The sequence below is a fragment of the Protopterus annectens genome, chromosome 1.part1 (genome assembly GCF_019279795.1).
Source record: "Protopterus annectens isolate FY-2018-M chromosome 1.part1, PAN1.0, whole genome shotgun sequence".
NCBI classification, from domain to species: Eukaryota; Metazoa; Chordata; order Ceratodontiformes; family Protopteridae; genus Protopterus; species Protopterus annectens.
Genome location: NC_056726.1, coordinates 1774507087 through 1774523311, shown reverse-complemented (window position 1 = coordinate 1774523311; position 16225 = coordinate 1774507087).

The window sequence follows — 16225 nt, the reverse complement described above, 5'->3', positions numbered from 1 at the left end:
TCTCCCAGCCAGGGTTTCTTGAGGGTAATAACATGATAGCCAGTGAAGAGTATCCTCCAGTGTGGCTATGATACTGCCTGGGGGTTTATACATGCAGACAATGTTAGTGTATTTACTTTTGTTAAGCTTCAGTTTAGTGGCAAGAATCGCAGAGCTGTTAATCTGAGGTGGTTGGTTTACATCTCTGGTCAGGTTCAACTCAGATTTATACAGTATGGCTACCCCACCCCCTTTTCTAGAAACACGATCTAGCCTGTGTATATTATAGCCAGGAGGTAACACCTCATTGTCAGTAGTGTTAGACTTTAGCCAGGTCTCAGATAGACAGAGTATCTCAGGAGAGTAGACAGCCAGGAGAGAATGTAGTTCATGTACCTTGTTATTAATACTCCTAATATTGAGATGACAGGTCAGGAGAGAGTTAGTTGATCTACTGATTCTAGGTGGTTGGCTTAGGTTGCAAGTTAGTGGGGGTGTATATATCAGAGGTGGAAGGGCCTGGGTTGGGGTGAATGTCCCCACTTAGTATGATACTGGGTCTATATTTAACTATAAGCCTCAAGAGTTTATATAGGAGTTTATAGTATTGTCTGGGTTTGGCGTTAGTGTGCCTAGGGTTGGTAGGCTGGAGGAGTGTATAGTGGCTTGAGTTGTTTCCTTTGTCATAGATATGGCTGAAAGTGTGATGCTTTATAGCTGGGGAGGAAGTATGCCCATTAGGGTTTTGATGATCGATAAGCATCTGGTTTTCATACTGAGTGAGTACATAGATGATCAGCAGAATGGGTAGTACATAGTAGTGGAACATGATGGTTAATTGTTGGACTGACACTACAGTAGAAGGCGTTACTACCAATATTAAGGTGTCAGAGTGGGAGGAGAGAGTATGTAGAGTGAGCTAATAGGATGGAGGAACTGGTAGGAAATGGAGTAGAGGTAGTGGCTGACTGGGTAGATGAGTTAGGGGTGTGGTTAAGTACCTATAAATGTAGAGGTACTGGGGGCGGGTGGAATTTGGGGGCAGGGAGGGAAGCATAGCGGGACTTAAACAGTCTCCAAAATGTTAACTATCTCCAATTGTAATCTAAGGAATTGGTAACTATATGGTGTTATTATAAGCTTAGTTTAGACAGTATTTAATTTCTGCTGTCAATATAGCTGTATTGTATTCTATTTTATGAACTGGGTGTAGATTATAAATGGTGTACTTGGAGGGCTTTTTCTTAGTTTGCTAAGTTGACTCCAATTTATGGGTTCAGAGTATGAATTACAGGGCTGGGAGAGGAAAACGGAATAAAGTATTACAATATACAGGGATTGGTTACAGGCTAAGGACTACTGATAGGGGCTAACTAACTAATTTAAAGACAGGAGAGAGCCAAATTAGTATGGGGCAGATTGCAGGTGCCTTTAGACCCAAGTCAGCAGCTCACAGGGTAATAGCAGAGCAGTAAAGTTCAAGGTTTTAACCTTATCAGTTGAAGGACTGGCTTCAGGTGGATTATTTGTGGGTACATGTTTTCAGGAGAGCTTTCTTCATGCAGGTGATACTTTTGGTAGGATATTTAGCAGGGGTCTCCCTATAATAAAACATAGAGTAGTGGTGAAAACCTTCCTAGTATAAACATCTAGGCACCAAACAAGCAAACATTACACATTCACTTCAGTTGTAGAAAATACGGTAGAAAACAACTCCATTCTACTCCATAAAACTTACAAACAGTAATTAACTTTCTATCTGTAATATCAGACAACAGACAAGGTAAACAAATGCTAGACCATGATTTTAGTTAGTAATATACGTTATACATATGTGTGTGTGTATATATATATATATATATATATATATATATATATATATATAGCTATATGAGATATATATAAGTACATACACATATACACAGACAAAAGGTATTAGTAGCCATACATATGTAGAAGTAGTATGGAAGTACTCGATGCAAAGTATATCCCTCAGCCACAAGCCCTTTAACTGCCACCTGTGAAATGTGTAGTGTGGCAACCATTCCCACAAATGAGAATACTGACATTAAACATATACCCACCCACAATTCAAAGGACATGACACGACACACAGGTATGCATACACAGTTAACCTTTATTTGTGTACTATACAATAATGTATGCCAGTACTTACACTACGTAAAGTTTGAAATATGTAATCAGTGATGAATGCAAGGCCCACACAAAACTGTAGATGCAAGCAATGTGGATATATACCATACTATGCTGTCCAGGCCAAGGCCTTCAATTAGTACAACAGTAAAAACAGAATTTGCCTTCAAGATACGTAACAATCAACAATTACAGATGTAGTACAGCAGCCTCCAATTACACCCCACAGTCAAGCCCTAGGGGTAAAAGTAGCACTTGTGTTAATGTCACAGTATCTTGTACATAACATTGCTTAACCTAACATCTCACTATCACACTGAATGACCCTCGTCTTAACAGTTATATCCCTGAAAAGGTGTTATAGCCTAGGTTAATGGCATTGAACCCCCCCCCCCCATAAAAGGCTGTACAAGGGAAAGGAACACTGTAAACCATACACTGACCTCTGGAATGTACAAGGGCACATATGTGTTCTCCAGCTGTTGTCCCCATATATATGGACTTGGCCCAACAGTTGGTGTGGGAGTCCATGACATGACTGGGATGATAGCAGTAATGCTAGCGGTAAATAATGATAGGTCATTATCTAACAACCCCTTTCTGTATCATAGCAGGACAAAGACTGGCATATTTGTGGAGGACAGAGGCAGGAACATAGGGCCATATTTGCATTATTGCTGTCACACACAATGGAAATTGCTGGTGTTACAGGATTTGTTGCATCATACCCTTATGCAGGAATACGACATTGAAATACAAATGGATGCAGCCATGTACTGATAGCACTCAACAGACAGAATGCCACTGATATATCTGGGACAATACCTGTGTGGTGCACAGACAAAACCTAACAGCCAATCCCCCTGGTATCATATGGATAGGCCCACAGTTGAGAGCTATCCAGCCAGACAACTTTCCATGCAAAAGTACCATGTGCACAGAAACCCTGTAAGACCAGCAAGCTACAATGCACACAACAACACTACTCATGCTGTCTGTAGGTCCGGAACCTTACCCAAATGTGTATTTAGCCTGTGTCTGCAGGTTCTGTAAGAGGTATTGCTACCTGCTGTCTGTAACACTGATGTCTACACACAGGAAGGATGTCATCCATACTGGAAAGGTGAAGGGACATTGCCCACAGAGGTCAGCAATTTAAAGTGCAGGGTTGCCATGACAGTGGTTATCTGAAGTACTACACAGCTGGCTGCATGCAATTAGCAACTGGTGGACACTGACTGGTGCAGAGGCCATCACCTGATCATGTGCAATACCAACAAAATCATGCTGCAATCTATTCAAACCAGCTCAATCACTCTACTGGAGAGACTGAGAGAGAGAGAGAGAGAGAGAGACAAAAAGAAAAAAATAACATTCATAAAAGTAACAAAGCTCGGGGTTGTTTTACAGTGGAAAAGAACATAAAAGGTATGTGAAACAGATATGTATTTACTTGCATGTAGTATATGGCATAGAATAATAGGATGTATAATGTGAAATGATTCATATGTGCCATCAGTAATTGTTCCTGTAATGATGTTCTGCTCAACAACTGCTCTAGACAATAGTGTCAGTTTCTGTGGGCAGTGGGACATACCTGTCAACTGTGCAGATCAGCAGTGAATGGCAAAGATGTGACCCATGATACCTGTGTTCTGTACATTACTGTGGCCAATGGCTGGTGGGGGTATTAATACTGCCATGATAGACACATGCGTGTGAGACCACACCACCTGCAGGACAGTCATGTTAAAGTGTAGCATAGCATGCCCTACTGCCATAGCAGTATAATATGCTTATCTAAAATCTGTCACCATATATACCCCCCTAATATTAGTCTGTGTTCACATGTGACACCTGTCTGTGTTGCAGCAAGGCAGAACAGTTCAGCTGTGAAGTAAAGAGAGTTACAAGAGTGTGGACCAGATGTTTGTATGCACCGCACATACAGATACATATATGTGTGATACATGTTCACAGCTGTGTATGTCTACAGAACCTCGGACAGTTATACATATATATATATATATATATATATATATATATATATATATATATATATAGGTATATAAACACATAATGATATCTACACATATGTGTGTGTGTGTGTATGTATATATATATATATATATATATATATATATATATATATATATATATATATATATATATATATATATATATATGTATATACATACAAACACATACACACATATATATATATATATATATATATATATATATATATATATATATATATATATATGTGTGTGTGTGTGTGTGTGTGTGTGTGTGTGTGTGTATATATATATATATATATATATATATATATGTCAATACATGTCCCCTGCCATGACATGTGTGAGAGAACATCACACATCAATACACAACACATCAACACACCAGTACATGGCTGCAAAATGGAGTGTGGAGTGTGGTGTGTAATCCATGTTGGGAACACATCGCAGTTGTTTGGGAAGGTGGGATATATATGTTGGTGAAGGGTATTAGGCACATATCAGTATGTAGGTTTGGTGACAAACAAGACAGCATACAGGACTGGTATATGACCCATGTAGTGGTTAAACACTGTGGATGGGTAGTTCCATTTGGAATGTGGAGGCCATTGAGGCCCCATATGGGAACTAAGGGAACATGTTGCCCACCCATGGACAGTCACAACAACATTTACATGGTCATAAAGGTGCCTGGGATGTGGGTTGAGCAGGAGGAACATGCATGTTTAACCTTGTGTATGTGTACTGCATGCCTCCAGGTGATGTAGCACATACCCCATGTCTCTGTGGAGCTCCCTATGCACAAGACCCTGGACCTAATTGGGTGACAGACATATGTCTGTGTGCTCCATGGGGGGGGGCTCCACATGAAGGTAGTGCTGGAACAGTAGAAAATGAGGATCCATGGTGGGTCGCGGATATGATGTGGACTGGTAACATGTGCACATTAGGTGGGATTGGTGTTCCTGCTGGTAAATAACCACTACACATACTGTTGTGTAACTTTCATGGAACATATGTCGGTTGTAATAATCCACACAATCCCAGAACATGTCCAATAGCATACATAGATATCCCCAATAACACAGAATGGCAGATGTGTAGCAATCACATAGCAAGCATACCACATGCAAATGTGGAAACATAGTGGCAGTGACAATGGCATGCAGGTGAAATACTCTGTAACATCCCAGCAACTCTAGTGTCCCCACAAGGAGCATGTCTATAAACACATAGCAGAAAGTGTTGTACAATACAATATATGTCCCAATGGTAGATATACCGGAGACATACCACTTGCATTGTGTGAACATTGAGTTGGAGCTGACATGGTGGCGGGAGACTGATATGTGTATTGTATTATGGTAAATGTGCCATATGAGTTGTTCAGACATATTTCCATCTTTATGTCTTTCAGGGAGTATGGCGCACCAGAGGAATCCCACCTACAGTGCCACTGAGGATGACATAATACTCACCAGAATCATCCAGAACTACCAGCTGCTGTTCTCAAGGACAAGCCAGGACCAGCATGAGCGGGCAGTCATGTGGAATGATGTAGTCAGTAGGGTGAATGAGGTGGGGATGCACAGCCATATGTATGAGCAGGTACGCTATCATTCTAGTAACCTGCTCCACCATGTATGTTGCCATGCCGCTGACATGTGGGGTGATCACCTTGCAACAGAGGGAGGCCATAACATCCATCCCCCCTCACCAGAATGGAGGAGCTGCTCATGAGCCTGGTAGCAACTGCCCACCCACAAGAGCTACAGACATATATAGTCATGGAGGTGGGTGCTACCCAGACACCAGACATGGAGCATGCAGGTAAGGTTCCAGGGCATATCAGTAGACCACTGTTGTGTATGCATCTGTACAGGTAGATCATGCATATGTGAGATGTGGAGTCTGTTTCTGTGTAGTACTGATAAGCAGTTATGCATAATCCGTAGTACTGTGGACTTCAGCTGTTGTTTTACTGTAATATTGCAGCTACCCTGTAGCAATACCACAGCTGTGGCCACTGATATCAACTTTATCTCATCTCAATGTAGGTACCTCTGGAATACCAGCAAGGCAGCGGCTGGATGCCGGTGAGTATGGTTTAAGGTTATGCTTGGCAATTCACCATGCATGTTATAGCTAAGGTATAGGTCATGTACACATCTAACACACCTACCCATAATGCATGATGCATGCTGTACATGTTCACTGACAGAGCACACACCTCGCTAATGGGATTACCAGCCTCAAACACATGCAATACACAGACCATCTCAGACAACTGTGGCTACACTTCAGTGCACATTGTCCAGGCATACACAGAAAGAAATCCCACTCCCTCTGCAAACACATGCTCCAGGGTCCTAAACCTCATCAACACATTACAGAGAATATACTGGAGGGATAGGGCCCTGTCCTGGGGAATTCCCACACTCTGGAATGGACTACCCATTCATGTTAGGCAATGCTACTCATTGGTTAAAAATGAAACAGTCCAAGTGTACACAGCAGGTCCACACCAAAATAAAATTCTTCCTTTTATTCACCAGTAGATTAAGCACTTTCATCAACTTATAGCTAAATACTTTATCAGAATCATTGGCCCCCTTTAGAGAAACACTTGACAACTGGATGGGAAATGGGGAATTCACCCTGGGTAGCACGTCTGTGCCACAGCCTGACAGGGGCACAGGGGAATAACATTATTGGGTGGTGCATGGCTGGGAACCCCTGTGGCTAGGCTTATGTAGGCCCCAGGACCAATAGATCAGTACTCACCTATGAACCTATATGTAACACAGGCAACATCAGCCAGGGCTCAATAATGGTCAATAATGGTCTCTACACTCACCATGGGTACAGTACATTGTGTTTGTGGTCAGTCTAATGGTATTCTGTTACTCATACATGCGCCACTGATGATGACATCTGTGAATACACATCAGGCATTCACTAAACATGTGTCCACATATAATCCAGAAATACACAGAGGCTGTGAGCAGCAGTGGAAACATAAGTGACACACAGATACACATCCTGCAATGGTGTGTACACCTGTGAGGTATGGTGCACAGTACATGCCAGGGTGCTGAACAGATGCACAGCAATGCTGTGGACATGGGTGAAGTGTGTTCCAGGGGGAGGGCCATCACCTACTAACAGAAGCCATGCATCACAGCCATGTATAATGTTGATAATGGGGATTGACTACAGTTGTACTGCTTGCTGTTGAGTACCACATGTCCTGCATGCTGACATGTGTAATTACAGGTTTGTGTGTGATACTGTACTGCACCATCACCTGCTATTGTGTGTGTTATGGGGGTGCTGGAGCTGTCTGTAGGTGCTGTCTGGTGGAGTGTATGGGGTGCCATGTATGTCGACTGCATGTGTGTATGTCTGTGTGTGTGGCCATGTCTGCACACACACACGCGTGTGTGTGTGTGTGTGTGTGTGTGTGTGTGTGTGTGTGTGTGTATACTGTTTAACGGTGATGTTACAGGTCTTACACTCTGTTCAAAGAACAACAAGCACAGTATCCACCAACAGATTTATTAAAAACTCAAATCTCTGACGTCTCAGCCAAAGCCTTCAAGGAGAATAAAACACTCTCAACACTATAGCAATATATACATCTAAATATAAGATAATTACACAATTAATCAATTAACTCACACATCAATTAAATAATGCCTTCCAATTGAACTCCTCATTTAGCCCAAAAGGAGACATAGTTTTAAATTTTAAAATGTACATAGCTTCTTTCTGTAAAAAAAAGGTTTCACATTCATATTATAATATGCAGAGACACAAATTTGTTCTAATGGGAACAATCATCCAATACAGGTGGGCAACGACATGGACAGGGTGGATTCAAACGGGGCAGACGGTGACTTCAATTTTGCTTATAATGTTAATACTGTATTAAATACCAAAGAGTATGTAATTAATTTATCAAATTATGAATTTAGTGACATAGAAATGTCTGTACTGAATAGGGGTTTGAAATTTATCCCCACGGTGGTCACTCGACTTCATGAGTTACAGAGAGATGTATATGCCTTTGGTAGAAAACTACATCTAAAATATTTTTTTAAAAATGACCATATTTTCTCTTCCACATTTTGTGATGATAGTATCAGTAGTTCATCTGATAGCTTTCACTCATGTTTGTCGGATGGTGATATTAATGCCTATTATAAGTTTGATACAACTAAGGTTCCTTCACATAGTAATTTTGTGCCTAATAGTTTAAATGGAGAGGTATGTCAGTTTGTGAATTTAGTAAATCATTTTACTGAGTTAGCTTACAAGGAGCATATGAGTAAGAGATCAAGTATAAAGTATAATATGCAACGTGAAGAATGGAAAGCTCTGTTAACTCTTGGAAGGATGAGAGAGATTGTTTTTAAGCCATCTGACAAGGGGAACAAGTTGGTAGCTATGCACTTTTCAAATTACTTGTTTATGTGTATGGATCACCTGAATGATAAAAATACATATGAAGTGGTGGATTTAAAGATATATACTATATCCATTGATGAATATTTGGACCTTATTAACAAAGGGGTTAGATTAGGTTATTTCTGTCAAGCAGAAGTTAAAAATAAGTTTCAGGTGGAAGGTTGTAAAATGGCGTTATTTTACTGCCTACCTAAAATACACAAGAATTTATCTAGGCCTCCAGGTAGGCCTATAGTTTCAGGTTCTTATTATTTTTTACATAATTTAGGTATTTTTTTACATTATTTCTTGTCCCCATATGTTACTAGATTACCCTCATATATATGTGATGTTTTTGATTTTTTGGAAAAAATTAAAAGGATAGAACTAAATCAGAACATGCTATGGGTTACTATTGATGTTAAGAGCTTATATACTAATATTAAGCATCAGTTTGGAATAGAGGCCATTAGGTTCTTTTTAGGAGACTTTCCTGCTACAGAATTTATAGTTGAATTGGTTCATTTTTGTTTGACTCATAATTTTTTTGAATTTAATCATGTTTTATATCAGCAGTTACAGGGCACGGCTATGGGAGCTTCATTTGCCCCCATGTATGCCAATCTTTTTATGGGATTATTTGAATTGGAAGTTATTTATAAACATAAATTTTTTCACACACATGTGATTGAATACTATAGGTACGTGGATGATTTGATATTCTTAGTGGATGGCAATGAAAAAGATATAATGGAATTTTTTAATGATATTAACAAGATCAAATATCTGTTAAAATTTGATGGGCTGAATATTGGACATATTATTCCATTTCTGGATGTTGTGTTAGATATTTCTGATGGTAGGAATATTGTCACATTCCTTAATAAAAAATTTGAAGGAGTTTGCCAATATTTACATGGCATTAGTGGGCACCCCCCCATACATTAAATGCTTTACCTTATGGGGAAATGTTACGAATATATAGACTTTGTAACAAGCCTGAAACTTTTCACAAAGAAATGAAGTCTTTGGTTAACTCATTTATAGCTCGAGGGTATAGTAAGGAAATTTTGAATAAAAGTTTGATAGGTTGGTAAGAGGTGTTAAACCAACAGTTTGTAGAAATGTTAACACATTTGGTTTTGATGTGGTACGATATGGTAATATTAATAAGCAAAATGAAAATATTTATTTTGTAACTACTTTCGGCTGTTTTACTATGCAGTTTCTTGATATAGTGAGCCGCTTTTGGCTTTTTTTATGATCTTTAAAGAATGTACAACAGTGGTTGAATTTGAATTTAAAATTTTCTTACCGTAGGGGAAGAAACATTAAAAATTTTTTGGTTAAAAGTAAGTTTAGTGTACCTTCTCCAGAAATATATAGGGAACCTGTTAAAGTTGGAACTTTCCCTTGTGGGAAGTGTAAAGCCTGTAAGCATATTGTACCTTATTTTACCTTTATTAATAATGTTAAATTTAGTACTAATAATTGCTTTCATTGCAATTCAGTAGGTGTTGTATATTCCCTACAATATCCCTGTAATAAATTTTACATAGGAGAGACGAAAAGGGCATTTAAAACAAGGCTCTTAGAGCATATTAGGGATATAAACAATGCTAATGTTGATAGTCCTGTAGCTTTACATTTTGCACAATTTCATAACAAACGTAGTGTTGGTTTAAAAGGCACTGTGTTAGAACAAATTTGTGTCTCTGCATATTATAATATGAATGTGAAAACTTTTTTATTACAGAAAGAAGCTATGTACATTTTAAAATTTAAAACTATGTCTCCTTTTGGGCTAAATGAGGAGTTCAATTGGAAGGCATTACTTAATTGATGTGTGAGTTAATTGATTAATTGTGTAATTATCTTATATTTAGATGTATATATTGCTATAGTGTTGAGAGTGTTTTATTCTCCTTGAAGGCTTTGGCCGAGACGTCAGAGATTTGAGTTTTTAATAAATCTGTTGGTGGATACTGTGCTTGTTGTTTTTTGCATCTGGTTGCTTCTTGTCTTACACTCTGTTCCCTGTTTTCCCCTCACAGGTGGTGAGGTTGGTCTGGGTCCCTCCTGCAGGGAATCTGATGTCACTGATAGAGACAGTGATCATGAGGATAGGTGTGTTGAGGCACAGGCAGGGTCATCAGGGGCTGCCTCTGGGCCACCAATTGACATCCCACAAGTATCCACCCCATTCATGCACACAGTCACACTGCCTCTACATACCTCATCACCGTTGGCCTTAGCTGAGGGACCGTCTATGGTTGGCATTGGTCAGGACAGTGTGGTATCTATGGCATGTGTGTCAGGACACAGCAGCCATAGCCAGATGTCTGGTGGGGTATCACATAGGCAGATGTTCAGGGGTGCTCATTGGAGCACTGCTGGTCATCATGCCCCTGGCAGACATTCCACATCTATATCAACCACACACATGTTCCAGGCTGTCATGGAGGCACAGGCATGAATAGAATGGTACACCAGACAGGGTCTATGAGCACAGAGTGCTCATCACACCTCTGTAACTGACAGCATCCATGACCTAGCAGGTGCCATTCATAATTACACCGAGGTCATGGATAGACGGTGGGGTGAGACATTGGATCTCATTCACAATGTCATGTCCATGCATCAGGACAGGGTGGAATGGTTGTGACGGCCACGTGGATGCATGCCAGCAACACCAGGAGCTGGAGGTCACCGTGGACGTCCCACCAGTCACAGCTGCTCCCATAGTGGCAGTACCATCCCCAGCACTGTGGGTGGGGTGCTCTCCACAGACCATCATAGCAGACCACGTGCACGTGGCCTTGGCCTGTCCCAAGAGACACCTGGATCCAGTGGATGTCTGTCAACCTTGGGAGACAGTACCCAATCTGGCATTGTACCTGATGCTGCCTGTAGCACCCCTGCCAGGCACAGGTCCCATGTCTGTGGCAGGAGATGGTGAACTGCAAACCCTGACAGGTACAGTCTGCAGCTGTCTCACAAATACCTGTATAGGGCAGCCACATGGTGGAACTGTGTGCATGCAGACACACACACATAAACAACAAACCTAGGGCAACCACATACCTGCACATACGATATCACCATTGGTCCATAACAGTACTCAGCTCCCTTACACACACACATGTTGTCAATTGTATGGCTCAGCCTAGGCCTCTGGCAAACCAACAACATACCTGTGGATATGATGATACCTGTGCCACTTCCTGACATCTGTAACATCGATGCAGGGGCAGGCTAACATGGTGCTGATGCACAGAGTGACTGTACAACAGTGTAGCAATGGAATGCTGTGTAGCATGTAGTCAGCAGTAAAGTGAAATGCTAATATCTTGGAAGGGGTAGCTGTGCAGCCATGATGCATTATAGCTATAATTAACAATGTTGTATTGTTATCACCATTATCTATTCAGATTCTGTTGTGTTTGTCCATGTGCCACATGGCTGATGGGTGTAGTTGTGTCAGCAGGCCTTCTACAGTGGACACCAGTAAGTGTAGTGGGTGGTACACATGACATGGCTGTGTACAACACACAGAGCCTTTGGTTTGGATGCAGTACAGGTACAAGACTGTACACATGGTTGTATGTCCCCATGCAGGTAACACATCTGTTGCCCATGTAATCCCACCAAGACAGGATAGGCACAACCAGACATTGCTATATGTGCAGTCTGCAATGTGGATGACATTGAACATGCTAACAGCAGGGTGTATGTCCCTTTCCCCACTCTACTGTGATCCTCACCTCAGTAACATGAGTGTGCCAATGACGGTGGTATAGCCCTACCCTTAGGAGGGTGTGAGGCGCTCAGCTACTGTGAATGGTGTAAACAACAACTAACAACCTGATTACATACACTGAACAGTATTACAGACAGCTATGTGGGGGGATAGATGCAACAGTAACTGCAATGATGGCGGATGTGTCCACAACAGCCATACCCAGTGAGTTATAACAACCCCAGTAGTGCTGCACACCTCTACAGTGTGGAGGAGGGCATTAACACATCTATGACCTGTGAAGGACTGTATGTCCACGGGATGGCACCTGTGGAATGTTGGCATTTGCCAAGCAGTCCTGGTGGAAACATATTCTGTGAACGGAGGTAGATCCCTTAACAACTACACACATTCTTACATGTGGAATGGTGTACAAAAGCCTGCTATGATTTACATAGGCATTGTGCACATCCAAACTCTCATGTACACCTGTCATGATTGCGTCAAGGAGGTATACCAGGTTCAGGTTGTATTCTCTGCCTTTGACAAGTCCAAAATTGGTGGGGTCCCATGTGTTAATATTACCAGTGACATTGGCCATGGGTTCATTGTTGATATGTTCCATGTCCCTGCAGACCAGGGTCATCAGACTACTGGGTGGTAGTTCCCAGCTGCCATGAGGGATTTGTGGTCGTCCTTCCCAACATTGGTGAATCCATTGTCAGGTGTAGGCCTATTGGATCATATGAGGGATCCCAGCTACGTACTGTGCCTGCCTAGGGGGTTCCCCCAAGTATGACACTTCACCTGACTGTACAGCATGATATGTTAGTAATGCCAGCCTGACATCCTACAGGTGGGATGGAGTACTGTTAACATGTACTGCCCTTGTTGTGTAGGGTCCTGGTTATGGGATCTGCTAAGGTTGGTAGTGTATTGCAGGCCAGATGTGTTTGTCTGTGGGGGGGATACCTATCCATGCCAGATGTATGTTGTTTGGGTGTCTCAAACTCATCAATGGTGCATGTGGACATATATGTTGTGGTTAAGTTCCAAATTTCATCTACAGATGTATGTCCATATATACCTATATAGATATAAATGTGTTTATCTTTGAAAGGGAGACAATCATTTGTTCAAACAGCCCTTTCTGCAAACCGAAAGAACCAATCCATCATTTCTAATTGTACCACAGTTCAAAACACAGCAAATCTAAAAGCAGCTTCACTGATTCTTGAACTGCAAGTGGGAATACATATCGTAATGCAGGGGGGCAAGCCCCCTGCACCCCTCATCTGGGGGGCTGTGCCCCCCACAACCCCCCTACTGTGATATACTAACTCAGAGTCTACACTACAGTGGGGATAGTCAAACTTCCCCCAGCCCCACTATTCATACCCAAATTGCCAAATCTGCAATGAGTGAATGCATAGTGACATTCGCTCATTGCACATTCGATGCATTTATTGCAAGATTGCGCAATGTTGAAAACATATTTTTGGCCTTCCAGCTTTCAGTGACATGATTTTCTCCCTTTGAAAGGTCATCCATATATATGCTTACGTATATGCATTTTTAGTGCTGTATAAATGTGGACATATGGATGTATACATATATATCTACAGAAGTATGCATACATATATATGTATATATTGGCATATATATATATATATATATATATATATATATATATATATATATATATATATATATATATTTCTATAGCTATATCTACATATATAGATATGTTATATCCATTTAAATATGAACATATATACACACACAAATACATCTACATGGTGGAATTCATTCCCTGTAGTGTTGAATACCTGGGCTGGATGATATGTATGTGAAAATATCATGCTTATGCATATCTGCCATGGCTTAGTGGTAAATCACTTTGTGTATGGTGTGCAGGATCCTGGTTTCGAGCCTTGCAGGAGCTGTTTATTTTGGTGCTAGGCAGAACACAGCCCGTTGGATACAGAGTGATTAAGGCACTTTAAAGCAGATGTAAGTGGGTTTGCATGGCTTTGCGCGATGGTAAGCACTGCTAACCTCCGGTTCCATTTTCATACACTTAGTTAGCTTCTAAAGTGCTTAACCTGTGTAGGCAATGCTTAGCTCTGCACAAACCCATGCAAACCTGCTTACAACTGCTTTAAAGTGCCTTAATCATTCTGTATCCAACAGGCCGTGTTCTGCCCAGCAACAAAATAAACAGCTCTTGCAAGGCTCAAACCAATGACCCTGCACACCCTAGACAAAGTGATGTACTACTAAGCCATGACAGATATACAAAAAATTCAATGTTTTCAGAAACATATCATCTAGTCCTGTCATGCAACAGTACAGAGAATGTATACCAACACCTAGATGTCTGTGTGTGTAACTATATTAAAATCTAAACAGATACAACATCTCTCTCTCTCTCTCTCTATATATATATATATATATATATATATATATACACACACACACACACACACACACACACACACACACACATATATATATATATATATTGTTTTTGTTTTACTAACTCTATATACATATATATCACTAGCAGATATATATATATATATATATATATATATATATATATATATATATATATATATATATTATATCAAACCGTGTACTCAGCAAAGAAGAAATATTAGTATGCCAATAAGACTTCTTGTAGAATTACTATAACTTTTTATAAAAATAAAAAATGAGAATAAAAACGCAGACACCAAACTGATAGTTAAGCTTTCGCTCTTATTAGTTCAAAGAGCTTCATCAGAATAAACTTGGAATGAAATATTCAAACAGTCAAAGTAGTACAGTAAGTCATGTGAGTGTGCACTACCAATGAATAAGCTCAAAAGATTGAATACAGTAACCTATGAACAATAAGAAAATTTTAAAACTGTGCCAATCAAAGGAAGCAATATAATACACTATCAGTATGAATAAACATGAGACAGTATGAATAAACATGAGACTGTATGAATAAGTAAGTAATATAACTAATATAACTAATATATCAGGAAGTAAGTAAGTAAATAATTAATTATATACATAACATAGTCAGTTATACCATCTAAGAGCACACTTAATATTTACAGATTCATTTAAACCCAGGAAAAACCTCTGAATTAGGCAAAAGCTGCCACTTACGTTTCCTTAACTCCAAAAATAGCTCCCAATTACCAAAAAAACATTATACGAATAGGCATCCCCCCACAGCCAAACACATGCACCCAGCAATATACTACCAAGTACAGTCTACCTCCCATAGGACATGTAATATGTGGAAGCCATCAACATCCCCAGGATACGGATGCACAGACACAGATATGCAGATACAGATATACATATATATCTATCTATCTGTATATATATATATATACACATACACACACAAATATATGTACAGTAAGATACATATGTAGAAGATGCACACAATATGGAACAGCCACTATGCCTACAGTTAACACCTGAACAACTGGACACTGTATGAGCCACCCATACTAATGTCCATCATTGCCTGCAACATATATCCATAGAAAGGTCATAGGAAAGACACCACAAACAGGTTTGCAGAAATGGGAATCCTTTAATTATAAGTTCATAGGTTCATAGGTACATACTAGGCTATCTGCCCAAAGGCATTTATAAGCCTAGCCAGAATGTGTTGGCGTTCACTGCCCCCTTAGATTAGTTCACTGTGCCACTGTCCAGCAGAGCCATTGAAGTGATCCCTAGGGTAAACTTTCTGTTTCCCATCCACTCATCAAGGTTTCTCTTGAAGAGGGTTAGCGAGTAGCTCTGCCTAATGTAGATTGGAATCTTGTTCCAGAGCATGGGACGTCTCTGGGACAGGAATCTATCCCTCCAG